This window comes from Canis aureus, chromosome 12 (assembly GCF_053574225.1).
Source record: "Canis aureus isolate CA01 chromosome 12, VMU_Caureus_v.1.0, whole genome shotgun sequence".
Taxonomy (NCBI): Eukaryota; Metazoa; Chordata; class Mammalia; order Carnivora; family Canidae; genus Canis; species Canis aureus.
Window position 1 is genome coordinate 5,876,217 of NC_135622.1, and position 15,671 is coordinate 5,891,887.

The 15,671-nt window shown below is 43.8% G+C and overlaps 1 long non-coding RNA gene and 1 other non-coding gene across 2 annotated transcripts; one reads left to right on the forward strand and one right to left on the reverse strand.

Moving 5' to 3' along the window:
* Window positions 1–4,350: 4,350 nt before the first annotated feature.
* LOC144280447 (uncharacterized) lies at window positions 4,351–14,140 on the reverse strand. Its single transcript, XR_013348852.1, has 3 exons — window positions 13,777–14,140; window positions 8,922–9,167; window positions 4,351–8,781 (listed from the first exon to the last, which is right to left on the reverse strand). It is a non-coding gene; the product is annotated as an uncharacterized LOC144280447 (long non-coding RNA).
* A 1,457-nt stretch (window positions 14,141–15,597) lies between these two features.
* Window positions 15,598–15,671, forward strand: TRNAN-GUU (transfer RNA asparagine (anticodon GUU)). The gene has a single exon. It is a non-coding gene; the product is annotated as a tRNA-Asn (tRNA).

Genomic DNA, 15,671 nt, shown 5'->3' on the forward strand with positions numbered 1-15,671 from the left:
GTCAAATGGGAGAGCACAAGGCTGCAAGGACAGGAAGCCAAAGTTTTGCTGGCGTCACTAGAAGTACTAGTGAGTGGTACCACTCCTATTTCTATTCTTTGATGCCTGAACCCATGAATCCTAGCTATGGGAGAAATAGTACCACATACTGGATGTCAATTCAGAGCATATACAGCCTCCTGGAGAATCTTGCTCAACCCTTCAAGGTATTGCAACCAGTGGCACTGTAACTGAGTCTTCAGAAGGCCTTTCCACTGGTGTCTCAAGTCAGCTGCTTCAGGATGGTGTGGATCATGGTAAGACTAGTGAATTCCACCAGCATGGGCTCACCGTTATACTTCATATTCTGTGAAGTGAGTTCCTTGATCAGAAGTGTATTAGTTTGGGGACACCTGGGTGGCTCAGTGGTTGAGTGTCTGCCTTCGGTTCAGGTCGTGATCCTGGGGTCCTGGGATCAAGTTATGCATCAGGTTCCCAGCAAGGAGCATGCTTCTCCCTTTGCCTATGTTTCTGCCTCTCTCTCTTTCTGTCTCTCATGAATAAATAAATTAAATATTTTTTTGAAGTGTATTAGTTAGCTTGGGCTGTCATAACAAAATACCATAGACAGGTGACTTAAACAACAGAGGTTTATTTTTCACAGTTCTGGAAGCTAAAAGTCAAAGATCATCATGGTACTAACAGGGTTGTTGGGTGAAGACTACCTTCCTGAGCTGCCTTTTCTGTGTCCTCATGTGGACCTTTCCTCTGTGCATGGGTGTGCACATGCATATACACACACAAACACATACACAGCTAACTCTGGTGTCTCTTCCTCTTCTTTTTTTTTTTTTTTTTTTTCTCTTCCTCTTCTTATAAGGACACCAGTCCTATTGGATTAGGGCCCCACCAGACCTCATATAACCTTGGTTACCTCCTTAAAGGTCCCATCCCCACAAACAGCACATTGGGAACTAAGCATCCTCATCTGAATTTGGTGGTTGGAGAGGCACAATTCAGTTCATAACCAGAAACAATCCTGCATGGAATGCCATATGGGTGGATAAGCCATTCTACAAATGCATGGGATAGTATTTTGGCAGAAACATTGTGTGCAGGAAGGCAAATCTGCATTCAGAGTAAGTGTCTTTTCCAGTAAGAACAAAAGACTGTGCCATCCATAATGAAGTGGCCCAATGTAATTGATCTGCTGCTAGGTAGTTGGCTGATCACCCTGGGGAATGGTGACTAAGTGTTGGTCTGTGCTCCTGGCAGATGGGGCGATCAGCAGGAACTGTAGGCAGGTCAGCCTTGGTGAGTAGAGGTCTATGTTGCTGAACCTACACATAACCTCCATTTCTGTCACCATGGCCCATTCATGAGCCCATTGTGTGATGACAGGGTAGCTGGGGAAAGAGGTTGACTGCTATCCAGAGAACAGGTCATCTTATCCACATTATTATTAAAATTTTCCTCTGCTGAGGCCACCTTTTGGTGAGCATTCAACTGGGACACATATCTTCATGTTTTCACTCATTCTAAGAGGTCTATCCACACACTTCTTCTCCAGACTTCCCTGTCACCAATTTTTCAAACATGTCCCTTCTAAGTAAAATGAACAACCAGGTAGACTACTCAAAGTTCTACCCACCGGAAGGGTTGCCTTTCACTACTGTCCTTCGAGGCTGTCCCAGAAAGCAGGTGTGGTGCTATAGCTGTCTGTTTTTGGGTGGTGCCTGCAAGTCATGCAGAACCATCTGTAAACAAGGCTCCAGTCTTCTTTTTCCACGAAAACTGTAGGGAACTCCCCATGAGGCCATAGATGTGGGCTGTGAGAGAAAAGGTAGTGTAGCAGGAATGGGGACTGTGGGCATTTGTGCCACTTCTTTGAGTAACTTCCTTGTACCTTCAGGGCTTACTTGAGCCCTATCTTGTATACACAATTTCTCTCCCTTTTTTTTTTTTTTGGTAAAGATTTTATTTATTTATGAGAAACACAGAGAGAGGCAGAGACATAGGCAGAGGGAGAAGCAGGCTCCCGGCGAGGAGCCCAATGTGGGAGTCAATCCTGGAATCACACTCTGACCCGAAGGCAGATGCTCAACCACTGAGCCACCCAGATGTCCCTTGTATATACCATTTCTGTTTGATAATGGAATGAGCCAATCTCATTATACTTGTTAGTTTGACAAAAATGTTCAAAGGTATCATATACATAGTCCCCCCAGATACTTGCCTTTTCTAAGTGCTTGAGTAGGAATATTCAGTGATATTTTGCACATCTCTATTGCCACATCGTGCCATGGACTACCAGTGCAGTTTTTATTAGTGGAATAGAGTTTTTAGTGTTTTTAAGTTAATCAGATCAGAGGGCCAATTCCAGAAACTCCAGAACGAATTAAAAGACCTTCTTAGGGGATGCCTGGAGTCCCTGGATCGGGTCCGACATCGCGTCCCACATCAGGTTCTTGCAGGGAGCCTGTTTCTCTCTCTGCTTATGTCTCTGCCTCTGTGTCTCTCACGAATAAATAAATAAAATCTTAAAAAAATAATAAAAGACATTCTTAGGATTCTGTTCCTCTAGAACAACTCCTTATACCAAGATGGCTTATGGGACTGTAGAAGCTTGATGAATCCAACCTAGTAAGACAGCACAACAGGCTGGAGACTGAGTTGTGGTTGGTGTCTAAAGGCAGCCTGCTGGTGGAGCTCCTTCTTGCTTGTTCTATTAAAGCCTTTAACTGACTGGATGAGACCCACCCGCAGTATGGGGAGTTCTCCTTTACTAAAAGTCCACTGGTTGAAATGTTATTCCTATCTAAAAAACACCTTCCCAAAAACATCCAGAATAATGTTTGACTAAATATCTGGACAGTATGGCCCAGCCACGTTGCCACAGAAAATTAACCATCACAGCATATAACACTCATAAAGTGCAGAAAACCAAAGACAAAGCATCTTGAAAGAAGCCTGAAGGGCGAAAAAAAAACACCTTATCTACAGACTAACAAGCATCAGTATTACATCAGAATTCTCTTCAGAAACCTTCCAAGCAAGAAGAGAATACAGTGAAATGTTTAAAGTGTTGTAAGAAAATCTCCACCAACTAGAATTCTGTATCCTACAAAAGTGCCCTTCAAAAGTAAAGGAGAAATAAAGACATTGAGATAAGCAAAAATTGAGGACTTTGTTGCCAGTAAATCTGCCTTGCAAAAAATGTTAAAAGAAGTTCTTCAGAGAAGAAAATGATATAGGTCAGAAGCTCATATTTGCATAAAGAAAGGAAGAACAAAAAAAAAGGAAGAACATTAGAAAGAATAGAATGAAAAGGCATAAATGAAAATAAATAAAATATTTTATTTTTCTTATTGCTAACTGATCTAACAGATGACAATTTGCTCAAAATGGTAATATAGCAAAAATGCATTTGATGATTATACCTTGTAGAAAAAGTAAATGAATGGACAGCAACATTATAAGGGACAGTAGAGGGAACTAGGAATGCTGTTATAAGGACCCGTACTACCCATGAAACCTTATAGTGTTGTTTGCAAGTTGACTTAGATTACTTGTAAATGTATATTGCAAACTACAGGGCAGTCACTAAAACATGTTTAAAAGGAACATAAGTGATATTCTGAGAGAAGAGAAAATAGAATCATGTAAAATGCTCACTTAATACCAGGGAAGGTCGAAAAAGAATGGAAGAAGAAAGAGACAATTAACAAAGGCAATGAATAGAAACAGTTACAAGTATAGTAGATATTAATTCAACTATATCAATAATTACTTTAAATATGAACGGTCTAAATACATCAATTAAAAAACATAGACTATCAGAGTGGTAAACAAGACCCAATTATATGTTGTCTATAAGAAATTTTAAATATAAAGACACAGATAAATTAAAAGTAAAGACATAGAGAAAGATATACCATATTGATATTAATCAAAAGAAAACTGGAATGGTTCTATTAATTTCAGACAGAATATACTTCAGAGCAAGAAAAAAATATTTTTAAAGACTTTATTTATTTATTCATGAGAGACACAGAGAGAGAAAGAGAGAGAGAGGCAGAGACATAGGCAGAAGGAGAAGCAGGCTCCCAAAAGGAGCCCAGCGTGGGACTCGATCCCAGATCCCAGAATCAGGACCTGAGCCAAAGGCAGATGCTCAACCGCTAAACCACCCAGGCGTCCCAGAGCAAGAAAAATTATAATAACAAGTGGCATTATATAATGATAAAGGGGTCAGTTATCCAGAAGGTATAACAACGCTTGATGAGTATGTGCCTAACAGCAGAACATCAGAATACATAAGGCAAAAACTGATAGAACTGTAAGGAGAAATAAACAAATTTACTATTAGACTTGGAAATTTCAGCATCCCTCTATTAGTAATTAACAAATCTAGTGGGCAGAAAATCAGTGAGGATGTAATTGAACTGAATAGCATCAATCAAGTGAATCTAATTGGCATGTATATGTTACTTCATCCAACAATAGTAGAATACACATTCTTTTCAAGCTTACATGGACCATTCACCAAGATAGACCACATTCTGGACCATAAAACACATCTCAACAAATTTAAAAGACTAGAAATACAATACACACTCTCAGATCACAATGGAATGAAACTGGAAATCAGTAACAGAAAAATAGCTGAAAAACCCCAAATTTGAAGATTATACAGCGAACTTTGAATAATATATGGGTCAAAGAAAAATTCTCAAGAGAAATTATTTTGAGCTAAATGAAAATGATAATTCAGTTTATAAAAATGTGTGATATGGGACCACCTGGGTGGCTCAGTTGGTTAAGTGTCTGCCTGTAGCTCAGTCCATGATCCTAGGGTTCTGGGATCCAGTCCTGAGTCAGGCTCCCTGCTCAGTGGGGAGTCTGCTTCTACTTCTGTCCCTCCATCTACCTGAGTGCTCCCCTCCTCTCTCACTATCTCTCTCTCAAATAAATAAATAAAATCTTAAGAAGAAAAATGTGTGGGATGAAGCAAAAGTAGTGCTTAGAGGGAAATTAATAATATTGAATGTGTGTGTTAGCAAAGAAAGATCTAAAATCAATAATCTAAGCTTCCACTTTTAGAAATTTAAAAAAGAACAAATTAAATTCAAAGTAAGCAGACAAGAAGAAATAATAAAAATTAGAGCAGAAATCAATAAAATTAAAACCAGAAAATTAATAGAGAAAAATCAATGAAATCAAAAGCTAGTACATTGGCATGATGAATAAAATTGACAACCCTCCAGCCAGACTAAACAAGACATAGAGAAGATACAAATTACTAATACCAGAAATGAAAGAAGGAGCCTTAGTGCTGATTCCATGGACATTAAATTATAATAAAGGACTATAATGAACAACTGCTCACAAATTTGATAATTTAGATGAAATGAACCAAATCTTCAAAAGACACAATTCTCCAAAACTCACACAAGGAGAAATTGATCATCTAAATAGGCCTAAACTGAATCAGCAATTTTTTTTAAAAAAGACTTTATTTATTTATTCATGAGAGATACAGAAAGAGAGGCAGAGACATGGGCCGAGGGAGAAGCAGGCTCCATGCGAGGAGCCCAATGTGGGACTCGATCCCAGAACCCCAGGATCATGCACTGAGCTGAAGGCAGATGCTCAACCGCTGAGCCACCCAGGTGTCCCTGAATCAGCAGTTAATAAGCTTTTGAAAACAAAACCACACTTAGATTAGGTAGTTTCACTGGTGAATTCTACCAAACATTTAAAGAAATGATACCAATCATCTACAATATCTTTCAGAAAATAGAAGACAAAAAAACATTTCTGGGCACATTCTATGAGGCAAACTTTACCCTAATACCTGTTTAAAAGCTAAATTCAACCAAGTACATTTGAAGATCCAATTAGTTTTATTATTAAACAATTCATGAATAGGCAGCATTCCATCTAGCAAGTAGAGAGGAGCTCCACTGAGTTGAAACAAAAAAAAGGTTTTGGAAGGAGGAGAGAGAGCATTAAAAAAGTAGGGAAAGGGGGCACCTGGTGGCTCAATGGTTGAGCACCTGCCTTTTCATTTTAATGAAACAGAGGTAATTGGCAAGGGGACGGGGCTATGGGCATACTGGGTGGATTCTTGGGCTCCTTATCCCTGGTAACGAATGCAGGGCCTCCCTTACTTTTGAAAAGGTACTGGGAGTTTTACCACTGATTTATTGTCTCGGAGATGGTTAGGCTATTTCCTAGCCTGGTAGAGACTGTCAGTTTTTGCACTCCCTTTAATTCTCTTAAAATTCTTAACTACTGAAAGTTTTGCATTTCTTTGTAGTTCTGAGACCTCCTAGCAAGTTCTCCGGAGAAGTGTGCTTAGGCAAGTGGAGAGGTAGGGCATCATAGATCACGGAAAATAGCCAGGAACACAAAATGCCTTCTCTTGTGTCAGGAAAGGTACCTCTAGGCTTTCTTTTTTCTGAGGACCCTCAACTCTTTCTGCTTACGGAATAACATGTGTTCCAGAAAGGGACTAGAAAAAGAAAATACAAAACACTTTCCCACATCTAAGGGTTGAAAGTGAAATTAATGAAATGTTCTGTGAATAAAACTGACCTTCAAAAATGGAATAGATTTCCCCACGAGTTGTGAAGCTTAATGAATTTTAATAGACACACACAGTGCTGCAATCACAAAGAAAACTGGATTTGAAAGGAACCTGCTTCCTTTGTAATCCTGAATGTTCTACTCCACACTTTGTAAAGCATCATTTGAAAAAAAGGCACATGGGCATCAGCAGCCTGCCAGACACACAGGTTCCCTGCAGGCCGAAGGTGCAGAATTTTAGATTTTCCCCATCTGTAAATGCCCTTACATTGTACTGCAGTTCATAAGAAAACCAACCAGGTCCAGTGTTGGCAGCTGTGGGCAGTTGTGTTTGCCAGTCTCTTTCCCAGGATGTTGTCTTATCTTGCTCATTTCTGATCCACAATGTCCTTGTATCCCCTTGATAATTTGTGAAAAACAATAGATTTATATAAATTATTTTTTAAAAGATTTTTAAAATTTATTTATTCATGAGAGACACAGGGAGAGGCAGAGACATAGGCAGAGGGAGAAGCAGGCTCCATGCAGGGAGCCCAATGTGGGACTCAATCCCTGGACCCCGGGATCACGACCTGAGCCAAAGGCAGAGGCTCAACCACTGAGCCACAGGTGCCTCAGATTTATATAAATTAAATTTTTTTTCAGTGTCTATATTGTGCTTTTGAATTTATACATTTTTGCCACTGTTTTCAGTTTGATATCTTACACCCAAGCTTTAGTTTTACTTGATGTTCACTATAGGTTGCTAAACATTGATGAAGATCAGCTTTTACACAACTCAAAAAACCAGGAGTCTTATGTAGACCTTGCTTCCATTAATCTAGAACTGCGATATAAAGTGTGCTTTTTTGGAAAAGCCTTGTCATTTTATTTTGGTTTTACCGGCTGATAACTATATTCCTTTAGAACTTTCCATATTTGGTTTCTTAAAAAGGGTGTCCCAAAAGCATCCCAGGACTTCACTAATAATAGGAGTTTGCATAAGATAAGATTCAACAAAGCTTTCTGGGATCCTGGGCCAACTTTTGCAGGGGACAAAGTGGAACAGTGAACCCCATTAAAAAAAAGGATAGTTGTAGAAGTTGTCTCAGTCTCTCAGCACTCGGAACTCTCAACCTTAAAGAAAGGAATGTCCAGCTGGCACTTACTGTCAAGGAGTTAAACATCCAGCAGGCCCAGGGAGCAAGGAAGCCCTAAAAGAGATGTGGTGGGGATTGTCGTTGCTGCAAGCCTTCCTGCCACCACGTGCCCATAAGATAAACCAGCAGATAAGTTGCACGTGTGAGCTGGTGACCTCTGCTCAGTTTTAGAAGAATATGGCAGCCACTTCTGTTTATTTCCACCTTCCAAATCAATATGTCCAGCTAGCGCAAAACTTTGCAGGGATGGGAAATCTGGGAAATGTTCTTCCAGTTTAGGAATGAAAACTGACACAAATCCACCATTGTTCACCTCTTGTGGACTTGTTGTCTGTGTGGTATTCCTCTTGCTCCTTTTAAAACCATTCTTAACTTTCAAATAAAGACAATAGGAAAATCGTGTTTTCTTCAAACAATGAAAACAGGCCAAAACTTTCTCCAAAAGAATAAAATCTTTTCCAGTTGAATCACATTCATTCCCCCTTTGATATCCTCATCTAAATACTTAGATTAAAAGTTTACTACTATCAACACATCTTATGTTAGCTGGTAATGGGATGGAAGAGGAAAGAAAAATATTGAGTAATATACACATACACAAAAATATTTACATCAAAATAAGCAAGAAATAGTCATATCTATTACAGTCCTCACTTCTGCAACTGTCACAGGTATTTATTACTGTCTTCTTCATTCATTATTCATTCCATATTTCCTTTGCCCTCAGCAAGCACCATACCTCAATGTTAACAGGTTTCTCGCCTGGTAGTGATTTGTAGGCCCTCATTCCCAAAGTCTCCAGACCATTTCTGTCTTGCCTGTACTGGATTGTTGGAGTTTTCCATTGACTTTTAAGCAGAGGGCAATGAGTTCCAAAGAGTCCTCCAAGGGCTTTCCTGCATTCCTCAAATACTGCTCCCTACTTCCATTGTGTAGTAGCAACCCAGCTGGTCAGGATCAGTCATCCCACTTAGTAAAGTAACCTTCTTTACCTGTTGACACCCTGTCATGAGGACCTCCAATTGGCCAGGGGGCAGGCTCAGTGTCCACTTCAGTACAGCCATTTTTGCACCTGTTGGTGAAAGCATTTTTCTCTTGGGAACTAAGATTTCTAGGTCAACAGATCCCAAAGTTACAGAGGTGGGTGGGAAGCAAAATGTTCACTAGTATATCCTTAGTGGTAATAGTGAGAGGAGCCACTCCCATTTCTACCTTCCAGGAACAGCTCCTTATATTGGTTGCTAATTTAGGGTATAGACCCTCCTGTGAAATATCTGGCTCCTCAAGGCATTGTCATCCAGCTGGCACTGAAACTGAATTTTCAAAAACACGTTCCATCAGGTTAGCTTCTTCAGGGTAAAACTGGTGAGTGAGCGTGAACCCAGGGCAACTGTCAAACGAATGAGTTCTTGGTCAGCAGCAATACTGTCTGGAGTTTCATGATATAGAAGAGGCATTCTGGAAGTACACACAAAATGGTTGTTTTAGTAGAACCATTGCAGGCAGAGAAGGCAAAACCATAATAAAAGTGAGTATTGGGACATCTGGGTGGCTCAGCGTCTGCCTTCCACTCAGGGTGTGTTCCCGGAATCCAGGGATTGAGGCCCACATCAGGTTCCTTGTGTTGAGCCTGCTTCTCCCTCTGCCTATGTCTCTACCTCTCTCTCTCTCTCTCTCTCATGAATAAATAAATAAAATCTTTAATAAAAAATAAAAGTATCTTTTCCAGTGAGAACAAAATTGCTGCCCCTCCCATGATGCAAAGGTCCTTTGTGATCAACCAGCTGCCCTGTGCTAATAACTTCCCTGCTTGCCAACTGGGGACTGATAACATATCATAGGCTGGTTGTTCTTTGCTCTTGGCTGTTGGGCACTCAGTAGTGGTTGTAGCCAGATTAGTCATGGAGAATGGCACCCATGTTGTGGAAACCAAGCAGAATCTGCATCTCTGCTTATTTGTGTGCCCATTGGGCAGTTCTAGAATTCCCATTTGATTCTTTTTTATGATTTCCATTTTTGTGTGTGAGATTCTTTATTAGAAAACAGAACCACTGGGTGGCTCAGGGGTTGAGCGTCTGCCTTTGGCTAAGGTCGTGATCCTAGGATCCTGGGATCGAGTCTTGCATCAGGCTCCCTGCAGGAAGCCTGCTTATCTCTCTGCCTATGTCTCTGCCTCTCTCTGTGTCTCTCACAAGTAAATAAAAATCTTAAAAAGAAGAACACAGAACAGGGGCTTCTGGGTGGAGCAGTTGGATAAGCATCTGATTCTCAGTTTTCGGCTCAGGTCGTGGTCTCAGACTCTGCAAGAAGTCTCCTTCTTCTGAATCTCTCTCCCTCTCCCTCTACCCCTCTTACTGGTGTGCTCTCTCTCTCTCAAAATACATAAATAAATCTTTAAAAAGAAAACTAGGATACGCAATGACATTGTATAGTCCTTTTGTTTCATGTATATTGTTTATATAATTATATAAAATATACATATATAATGCATACATATAATGTATGTTGAAGTCTGCTAAATTTAGTATCTGGGAAATCTGGGAGTTGGTTTCTTTTGACTGCTATTTTTCTCTTAAGTATGAATTAAATGGACCTCATTTTTTTTCATATTTCTAGTACTTTTTATTGTTTTGTTTTTGTTTATCTTATTTTTTATTTCTTTATGGTTTTTATTATTTATACCACACTTTGAATGATACATTAAAAGAATCCAGATTCTGATATCTTTCTCCGAAGAGTATCAATATTTGTTCCACTGAGTAATTTAAAAAAAATTATTTACTTATTCATAGAAACACAGAGAAAGAGAGGCAGAGACACAGGCAGAGGGAGAAGCAGGCTCCATGCAGAGAGCCTGAGGTGGGACTCGACCCCGGGTGGGGTGTCCAGGATCACACTCTGGGTTGCAGGCAGCCCTAAACCGCTGCGCCACCGGGGCTGCCCCACTGAGCAATTTGATTACTAGCTGATGACCTCGAATTTGTGCAGCACTGGATTTATGTTTTGTTTAGGTAGATCTTTGGAAAGTCCAAGGTGTTTCTCAAAGCTCTCTAACTTGGTGTGACTCAACTTGGAAAGCCCAGCTCCTCTGTTAATCTTATCAGGGCTTGGTTTTAATATTTGTTAGGGAGAGTCAAGAGTAAGCCTTACACTAAGGTGTGGTTTTCACACCTAAAACAGAGCATTTCTGGAGTATCAGCTGAATGCTCAGAATGATAGAGTTAACAAGGCCTGAATCCCAGTGTTGCCAGTGCCAATCTCTAAGATCTCTTCTGTTTTCCATCTTGTGGCATCTGTCATCTGGTAAGCCTTGGATAGTAGCTCTCTGCGCATGAGTGGCCCTACACTCATTAAAATGACCTATAGGGGACCCAATGCAGACTTCTGAAAACTGGCATCTAAATTCTTTTCTCCTTTCTGATGCTCTACTCTGAAGATTCCCTTCGTTTCAGCTGCCCTAATTTTGATCTCTGCCTTCGAAGTTCAGTGTGAACTCCATGCTCTGCTGAGATTCTGGCTTTCCCACCCCTCTCTCAGGGGATCACAGTCTTGCACTACCTCTGGCCAGTGTCTGCAAACAGGGGCTTCACATATTTTGGGCATTTTTATGGTTGGTTAAAGCAAGAAGACCAATCTGGTAGTATTGCTATGTTATAGTTGTGGGTAGAAGCCCTGAATTCCTGCGAGTACCTTTAAAGATGAGGGCGCCTAAATGGCTGGCTCAGTTGGTGGAACATGTGATCTTGGGGTTATAAGTTTGAGCCCCAAGGTGGGTGTAGAGATTACTTAAAAAGATTTTGTTTATTTATTCATGAGACACACACACACACAGAGGCAGAGACATAGGCAGAGGGAGAAGCAGGCTCCATGCAGGGAGCCTGATGTGGGACTCGATCCCAGAACCCCGATATCACACCCTGAGCCAAAGGCAGATGCTCAACTGCTGAACCACGCAGGCATTCCTAAAAATAAAATCTAAATATAAAAATAAAATGAAGGATTTTAGAGGTGCTTGGCTGGCGCACTCAGTAGAACATATGACTCTTGATTTTGAGTTGTGAGTTTAAACCCCACATTGGGTATAGAGATGATTGTTTTTTTAATTAAATTTTTTTAAAGTGCTTTGAAACATTTTTAAAAAGATAAAATAGAAAAAAAGATAAAATAGATTACTGATTTCTAAATAATTTTAATATTATTTTCCACATTTACAAATGACCTAGCCCTATGATTTTGTTTTTACTTTAACAAAAACTAAGAATAATCTGGGACTGCTGAACTCACTTTTAGCATGGTGACCCCACAGCACCACAAGGAGATCTGAGCTACCTATCCTGTTCTCTGGTCATATTCCCATGCTTTAACTTGAAGGGTGGCAGGATACGCCACCCCCAAAATATGCCATTTTGACATAAGGATTGTTTTGAGCTCAAGGCACTTGGAAAACAGCAGGTTCAAGAAGAGTGATTTGACCTCCCCTTTCCTTCCTGAAAGCAGGAGATAAACTCCCATGTGAAAGATGCCCTCCCTCTACCAGATGGAAAGGAACAGTTCTTGTCATGTGACACAGAAAGTCAGGGCCCAGAGAAATCTGTACAGACCTTGTTAAAATAACTCCTATCTTCCTTTAATCTTCCCATATACTTCGCTTTTTCACAATTGCTTCAATTGTTCAACCTAGTATAAAAATACTTAGGCTTACCCACTTCTTTGAATTTTCCATTTTCCTATCGGACCTCTTATGTACACGTAAAAATCAATGTGCTTTTCTCCTATTAATCTATCTTATGTCAACTTAATTCTCAGGCCCATTTGGAGTCCCTGAGAGGGTAAAGATAAGGTTTTGGTTTACCTACAGTCCACAAAAGAGAGGATCAGCAAAAGGACAACTATAAGGTGCCAGACCTGGTCCTGGTAGAGGGAACATTGTGTGGGCCTAGTAGACCTAGTAGAAAATGCTAGAATTCCCAGAATCCGTTGGGTGGAAGAGTGAGAGGATGCCCTGAAAAGACAACGGTGGGAAAGGAGGCTCAGAAAGATAAGCTGTCCTTAGTGGGGACCAGTCCTTGGAATGTGTCTCTTCCCTTCTCCAATTTTGTCACTCTGTTCTGAATCTTCCTTCCCATTGTCTTCCCCACCCGAGCTCCTGGGTGCACCAGTTCTTTTCTCCCAAGCATGCAGATTTTAAACCTCTTTTCTACTGAGGACTCTTCTTGTGATCTGCTGAAACCTGCACATCCTTCTTGGAATAAGGCTTTTAAAGATTATTTGAAGGGGAAAGTAGCAGAGGTTGGAAGAATGTTAAGCAGACTCCTAGCTGAGCCAGGAGCCGCACACCAGGCTCCATCTCACCACCCTGAGATCATGACCTGAGCTGAAATTGACTCAGACCCTGGCGCCCCAGGAATAAAGCCTTTTAATGGATAGAACATTTAAAATCACAAAGGAATTAAGTTACTTTCAAAATTCAGTTGTCTTTGTGCCTTTTCCCATAGTTTTGATAGCCGCAGAGAGGCAGCATCTGAGCTTGGCATCTGAGCTGATGCAGTCAACCTCCCATGCCCCGACTCAAGACAATCCTAGAGTTTGGGGGGGGGGGGGCAAAAAATAAGAATCTTGGGTCCCGCCAGTCTCAGAGAAAGTGAATCAACTGGGCATCATTATTCTTTACGATCCAAACTGAAAAAAAAAAAAAAAAAAGGAGTGGTTCCCGGGAGCCGAGTTCCAAGGGACCGGGCGGCGCCCCCCGCCCCTAGTGGCCCGGCAAGGACCCGCTCAGCACCGGCCACGGCGGGGACCCAACCCGATGACAACCAAATAAAATGCACTGGACGCTGGGCGATGCTCAAGACCTTAAAATTAGAAGTCGTGAGCGCTACAAACTGAGCTAGCAGGACGACGCGAAGTAGATGCGCTTCTTTTTTCCCTAGCAGCTGGGATCATTGCCCAAAGGTAAAGTATCTGAGCCAAGAGCGAAGGCAGCCTCAGCGTGTTGCTGGTCAGGAAATAGGTTTGTAGAGAGTTTAATGGATTTCCCGCGGCCCACGGCGGATGGGCACTAACTCACAATCCAGGCCTACGATCTTCCGGCTTCCTGAGCTCGAGGAGGGACCGCGGAGTGGACAGAAAGCGCCGAGCCGAGGCGGGGCCCAGCTGCCGCGCAACTCCAGCCCTCTCCGGCCTCTCCCGGTGCTGGTTCCCGCCCAGGCCGAACCCGACTTCCACGGAGAGGACGTCCGGGATAAAAGGATTTTCACTCCATCCCGAGGGTGCCGCCGAGTCTTACCACGGATCCTCTCACCTCCTCAGCCCTGTTACCAGAATTTCCCAACCCTCCAGGACAATGTGGGCGCTTTTCTGCAAGCTCTTAAGGCACAGGTGAAAGTTGACATGGTGCCGAGTGCACTTTCTGTGCCCCAGCCCCGCGGGCTCGCCTCTCCTTTTGGGGGCTGTTGGGGAAATACATGGAGACTCCAAGGAACATACATATCAATAAATAGAATATTATAAGATACATTTATAAAGAAAAAATATCTGAGGGCATGCGTGCTTACAAGGTGCCCGCAAATGGGTACAAAACTATAGCGAACTTTCAGCATTATTTATGTGGAATTCAAGCTACAGCTGTCAGCGTCCTACTCTCAGTACGAGCATTACTCAGTTTATTCCGGCAATAATACTAGGATCAGCCAGTCGGACGCCCGCTCCTTAGAGTTCTCCATCGGCCTGGGAGAGCGGATCTGCTAGATGTGCAGACGGCTCGTCCCATCGGTCAGCAGCGGCCTGCAGGGCGCAGGCGCGGGGAGGGGCGGGTCCAGGTCCCCGGGGGGCGGGGTGGGGGCGGGGCTGCTCCGGGCTGGGGGAGAGGGGCGGGGCGGGGCGGGGCGGAAGTTTGCAGCGGCTGTGAGCCCGGGTGATGCGCCCCCCAGCGGCCCTCACGCCCACTCTCGGGAAGTTGCTGCGTCCCAAGGGTGACCTCCAACAGCGGTGCCGTCTTTAAACCCATCATTTAAAAGACGAATGTCTCTTCGGAGGGGAGAGCACCAACCGCACACGGTTGCGGAGCGGTGGCCGCCAAAGAGGAGGCCAGTGGCGGGTGATCGAAATGTAGGAAAATCGGTATTTTCAGTTTCCCGTTGGTCGTTTCCTTTAGCGGCCGGAGCGCCCGCACTCTCCCGCCCGCCCGCCCGCCTCCTTCCCTTCTCTGCCTTTCCCGGTCCAACCCTCCGCACCCACGCCCCGCACCGACCACGCGGGACGGAGGCTACCGGGCGGGCCCGGTGCGGAGCTCGGTGGCGTCCCGGTGCGCGCCAGTCCGAAGTCGGGGCTTTCCCCACCAGCTCCGGGACAAAGCGCGCGTCCGCCTCTGAGAAACCTTTCCTGAGCCCCTCGTAGGACTAAGCGCTTCAAAGCCCCCACTGAGACCCTTGGCTGCCCGGGCCCCCACCTTGCACCACGGACCCTTCACCCAGCGCTTAGCGAGCGGCCCCTAGGTGCCCGGCCTGCCCGGGGGCGCGGGGCGCGGGGCGCAGCGCGAGCCGAGCCCGAGTCCCGCCTGCCGCGTCCACATTCTAGCGGCGGGGGCCGAGGGGGCCGAGAGAGGGCGGACGGGCTCAGCCCGAGAGGCTGCGGGGAGGGCTGTGCAGGCGGCGAGGAGCCGGCGGGGAGGCAGCGGGGAGGCAGCGGGGAGGCAGCGGCTCGCCCCCCGCGCTCCCCGGGACTGCGGCCGGTGTTCACGTTCAGACACGCCCGGTGACACCACCCTTTGGCCTCAGTGCCTCCCGCGCCTCCGGCCTCCGGGGTAGAAGAATGGGAAGGAGGGCCCCAGCCAGAGGCTGAAAAGCAATTTCTGAGATCAGGAAATGGGTTTAGGAGAAGGAGCTTCCGTGTCTCTGTGGCGCAATCGGTTAGCGCGTTCGGCTGTTAACCGAAAGGTTGGTGGTTCGAGCCCACCCAGGGACG